The sequence below is a fragment of the Microtus pennsylvanicus genome, chromosome X, assembly GCF_037038515.1.
Source record: "Microtus pennsylvanicus isolate mMicPen1 chromosome X, mMicPen1.hap1, whole genome shotgun sequence".
Taxonomy (NCBI): domain Eukaryota; kingdom Metazoa; phylum Chordata; class Mammalia; order Rodentia; family Cricetidae; genus Microtus; species Microtus pennsylvanicus.
In genome coordinates this window covers 5,876,305-5,881,446 of record NC_134601.1, presented here as the reverse complement: position 1 = coordinate 5,881,446, position 5,142 = coordinate 5,876,305, and the positions used below count along the sequence as shown (strand labels likewise).

Below are 5,142 nucleotides of genomic sequence, written 5' to 3'. Positions count from 1 at the left end.
ATTGAGCCCCCATCTTCTCAAGTATTGTGTTTTATCTGCAGTATTAGCCACTTTCTCTCCAAACTCTGTCTGTCCTACCAGATTCTTTTCATATTATAAAACCCACAAGACGTGTGGACCTGTAAAAGAAAAGACCCTGATTTTTAAAGATTACAAAGAAAATGATGCTAGTCGAATAACAAAAACTGATATGACCTTCTTAGTCTCCTAAGCCCCTGAGAAGTTGTGTTGTTTCTCCCAAGAGTACAAGTTGCAGACACAAGCAGAAATCCACTCCCTTCTACCCGTACAGTCAACTTCTCTAAGATGGTGTGTGCAAAGGCCTCTATCAAGAATGTGTCCTTGAAAGAATCAATTAGTATTTGGAAACCAAGTAATACTAACGAATGTGTGTCACAGATTATGCTACAAACTGGAACATTTTATCGTTCAAGCTAGGATGCCATGAGCCGCCAGAGGTTTACTTTGCTATTAGTTGGTCTATCCTGCCTACTTAAGCCTCAGACCCCTAAACCCACAGTGATGTTATAGGAGCTGATAACCTTTGCAACCATTCAAAATTCAAAATGGTTGCTTCCCTGCCTCACAAATGAAGAAACCAAAGTTCAGAACCATTAGGTAAGCCCCGCAAGGTCATGGACCTCAAGATGTTGTAAGGGACACTACCAGTCTTTTGACGCTACTGTTCAACGTGCTAATTTTGAAAGCACCACTAAGGCATTTAAGGAAGATAAAACCAGCATCTCGATCCTTTGCTTTTAGCAAAACAACTAGTTGAAAGGCTAGGAAAAGGGGATAAACACCTTTGATTTCTCGTTGCTAAATGTCCACTTATGGGTCACCCCCTTCCCCCTCAGCACAATAGGCTGCGTTCTTTTGGAACGCACGCAGAGCGGGGTTCTGGTGTCTCTATCCGCGTTCGCTCCTCTGTCCTTTGGCTCACCCACCGCCGTAGCCGGCAGACCCACCCCCTCCTGTGCCAGGAACGTGCTGTCACTGGCACCATGTCCTACCCATACCCAGCACTAACCCCGGAGCAGAAGAAGGAGCTATCTGACATCGCTCACCGAATTGTGGCTCTGGGCAAGGGCATCCTGGCGGCCGATGAGTCCACTGGAAGCATTGCTAAGCGGCTGCAGTCCATTGGCACTGAGAACACCGAAGAGAACAGGCGCTTCTACCGCCAGCTGCTGCTAACTGCTGATGACCGTGTGAACCCCTGCATTGGGGGGGTGATCCTCTTCCACGAAACACTCTACCAGAAGGCGGATGATGGACGTCCCTTCCCCCAAGTTATCAAGTCTAAGGGCGGCGTTGTGGGCATTAAGGTAGATAAAGGCGTGGTACCCCTGGCAGGAACCAATGGTGAGACCACCACCCAAGGGCTGGATGGGCTGTCAGAACGCTGTGCCCAGTATAAGAAGGATGGAGCTGACTTTGCCAAATGGCGCTGTGTGCTCAAGATTGGGGAGCATACTCCTTCAGCCCTTGCCATCATGGAAAATGCCAATGTTCTGGCCCGTTATGCCAGCATCTGCCAGCAGAATGGCATTGTACCCATTGTGGAGCCTGAAATCCTTCCTGATGGAGACCATGACCTAAAGCGCTGCCAGTATGTAACCGAGAAGGTACTGGCTGCTGTGTACAAGGCTCTGAGTGACCACCATGTCTATCTGGAAGGCACACTGCTGAAGCCCAACACGGTCACTCCAGGCCATGCTTATACCCAGAAATATTCCAATGAGGAGATTGCCATGGCAACTGTCACATCTCTGTGTCGCACAGTGCCTCCTGCTGTCACTGGAGTCACTTTCCTGTCTGGAGGGCAGAGCGAGGAAGAGGCGTCCATCAACCTCAATGCCATCAACAAGTGCCCACTGCTGAAGCCATGGGCCTTGACTTTCTCTTATGGCCGGGCCCTGCAGGCCTCTGCTCTGAAGGCCTGGGGCGGGAAGAAGGAGAACCTGAAGGCTGCTCAGGAGGAATACATCAAGCGAGCCCTGGCCAACAGCCTTGCTTGTCAAGGAAAGTACACCCCAAGTGGTCATTCTGGAGCCGCAGCCAGCGAATCTCTCTTGATCTCTAACCATGCCTACTAAGCAGAGGTGAACTAAGGCTGCCCCATCAACACTTCAGGCCCCCGCCTACCCACTTGCTTTTGAAGAGGGGGCCTTCAGGCTTTCCATTCACTCTTGCTGCCCTTGTGATGGAGGAAGGTCATTGGCTAATAAAGGAACTGCCTTGGCCCATTTTATTGGTTAGGACATAGGTAGGTGGAGTAAACAGAACAGAATGCCGGGAGGAAGAGGAAGTGAGCTCAGACTCGACAGCTCTCCGCTCGGGAGCAGACGCCTCAGAGAGAGACGCCATGCTCCCAGCTCCCAGGCAGACGCACACTATGAAGCTCCAACCCAGGATGGACAGAGGCTGGAATCTTCCCGGTAAGCGCACCTAGGGGCGCTACACAGATGATTAGAAGTGGACTAAATTAATATGTGAGAATTAGCCTAGATAGAAATGGGCCAAGCAGTGATTAAATGAATACAGTTTGTGTGTTGTTATTTCGGGGCAAAAGCTAGCCGAGCAGGCGGCTGGGGTGTTGGGGATGCAGCCCCGCTGCCCTTATTACTACACCCTTGTGACTGGTGTGGTGTTGTCTGCGAATGCTAATTCTGCCATCCCTTCCAGACCACTGCCAATAAACAACTATTTAAGTGGGAAAAATAAATAAATAAATAAATGTCCACTTATGAAACTTTCTCTTCCTGGCCTCGTCTTGAGCTCTCTGCTGGATGATCTGACTGGCTTGTCTGGCACCATGTAGACATAGTCTATATGTCATAGGGAGAAGGGACCCCTCCCCAAACTTGCAAATGCAATAAACATGACTTTAAACTTCAGGAAATCCGAAACACATGGCGCCCATAACAATGGCATTGGAGAAATTAACAACCCGTTAGAAGAGAGCCAAGAATCTCCAGAAGCATTATATGCATGCGCCACAACTAGCCTCTATCAGAAAACCCTGCAGGGTATTGTAATGATATAGATGACAGGAGGAAAAGGTAGAAGCTAAATAGCTACCTGGTGAGTAGACAAAGACTCAAAGTTCCTTAAAACCTCTAATCTTTAAACCATTCATTGGTTTTGGAAGCTACTCTGCCTCCCAGCATTTTAGTAACATATGTATTAAAATGTGTCAATCAGCTAATTACTTCAGGGACAGGGAAATTAGCAGATTACAGTCTCAGAAGAGGGTTTTATTTATGTAACTGGTGATATGAAGACCTGAACTCAGGCCTTTACTACCCAGGGACTGAGTCACACAAGAGCCTCCTGTGTGATCTCCCTTATAATGTGTAGTATACAGCCATTGTGACTGCTTGCTTCTGCATCTCTGGACTCAGTCAAATGCAGAGAGAAGATTCAGGAAAAGAAAAACATCTGGACCTGCTGCAAGCCCCACAATGTAAATTCATCTCTGGGACTGCCATGGTAGAGAGAAAGAAACAGCACCTTCAAGTTGTCCTATGACCTCCACACAGGCCCAAGCACTAAATAAGTAGATAGTTTTTTAAAAAATGATCTGAACTTATGGAGTTCTTCTCGTCATCATTCTCTAAACAATGTGTTCTGCCTGCTTCACTGACATGTTCTTAGGTATTAGAAGTATTGTAGAGATGGGCTGTAGCTGTCTCTTAGTGGGAAAGTACCTACCTAGCAATGCTAAGCCCTGAGTTCTATCCCCAGCACTGCAATTACTCAACCAACCAATCAATCAAATGGAAACAGATAAAACACACTAGAAGATGAGGGGAAACGATGTCTTTTTATGTGATGGAGTGGAGAATGTGCAGATTGGGGTTTCTGCTCAGGGAGTGAAGGAGTCCTGAAACCAATCATCTGTCTATGGACCAAGGGCCAATGGTATCATGTGTTTCAATCAGAATTCTCTGAAATGCTAGTTCACCCCGAAGTCCTGGAAAACAAATGAGATCCAGCCACACAAGCAACCAGCAGAAAGGACGTACATAACATGTTCTTTCATGTAGCACTTGATCCAGATTCTTCGTAACTCACAGCTGCCCTCACAGCAAGTCCCTCCTGTGAGGATGATAACCGAGGCTCTGCTCTCTCCCTCCCTTCCGCCGGCCTCTTCTCATACTCATAGACACCAACCTGCAGTCCCAACCAGGAAGGGCTTCCTCACAGACCCCTCAACTCCATCTGCTTACTGCTGGCTTCACTCCTGTTCCGTGCTGCTCCCCGCAAGGGAAACGCCTTCGGCTTTCCTCTGTCCATTGCTAGCTGGAGCCCTGTGGCTCCAGTTGCCTTCCTTCCGACTGCCCTTTCAAGACTGCTCTAGCTGCATCCGTCTTCTGTTGTAAAGGCCAGCAGCGTTTCTCATTTCTGTCCCTCCATTTAGCAAGCAGGAAGGTGAGCAGTTTTACAGATGGCTCCTTTTTGGTAAATAAACTCGGTTCCCTGAAGGACTATTTCCTAAGCAGCGCTTGCTTCTGGGACCTATGGTGGCACTAATAAATCGTATGTGACTCAATAAGTACATTCCTTTAAAACTATAACTAATAGCTAAAGGTTTAGGGTGCATTTTTAAAGCTTGTGAAGCGAGACTCAGTTAAATGTCATATTTGGGCAGTGGTTTGTTTTCTCTTCCCATTTTTTTTTTGTATTTGTTTTCCATTTCTCTCGTGTTCTGAGGATTCCTGGGGACAGTAACACTTGTAAAATTAGGTTGAAAACAGACGTGACAACATGAATACAACCTATGCATTTGCTGATCCCTGCTGGATATTTCCCAATCTGCTCACACATGGAGCCCAGACCTAATTTACCCAACTCGACTTAACCCTCTGGTAACACAGCCGCATCATAGGTGCCTTTGACCCAGATCAGCCTTGAGTACTGATCTAGACATATGCTAATTAAGATTTCATTAATGACAAAAAATATCCTGCCTTTGAGGGATGCCTTGGTGAAACAGGAGGGAGATTAAAAAGACAATTACATTTCTTAAATCACCTCTCTTGTTCTCTGCGAAATATTTTAAGGCTGATTTGGTTCAATTCCACCTTTCAAAAACTCTCACTTGGGGGAAAGTGGGAATAAAAAAAATAATCATTT

General features: G+C 46.8%; 1 pseudogene; it reads left to right on the top strand.

The window, feature by feature from the left end:
- The first annotated feature begins 906 nt into the window (after positions 1–906).
- Positions 907–2,114, top strand: LOC142841169 (fructose-bisphosphate aldolase A pseudogene; annotated as a pseudogene).
- The last annotated feature ends 3,028 nt before the right edge of the window (positions 2,115–5,142 follow it).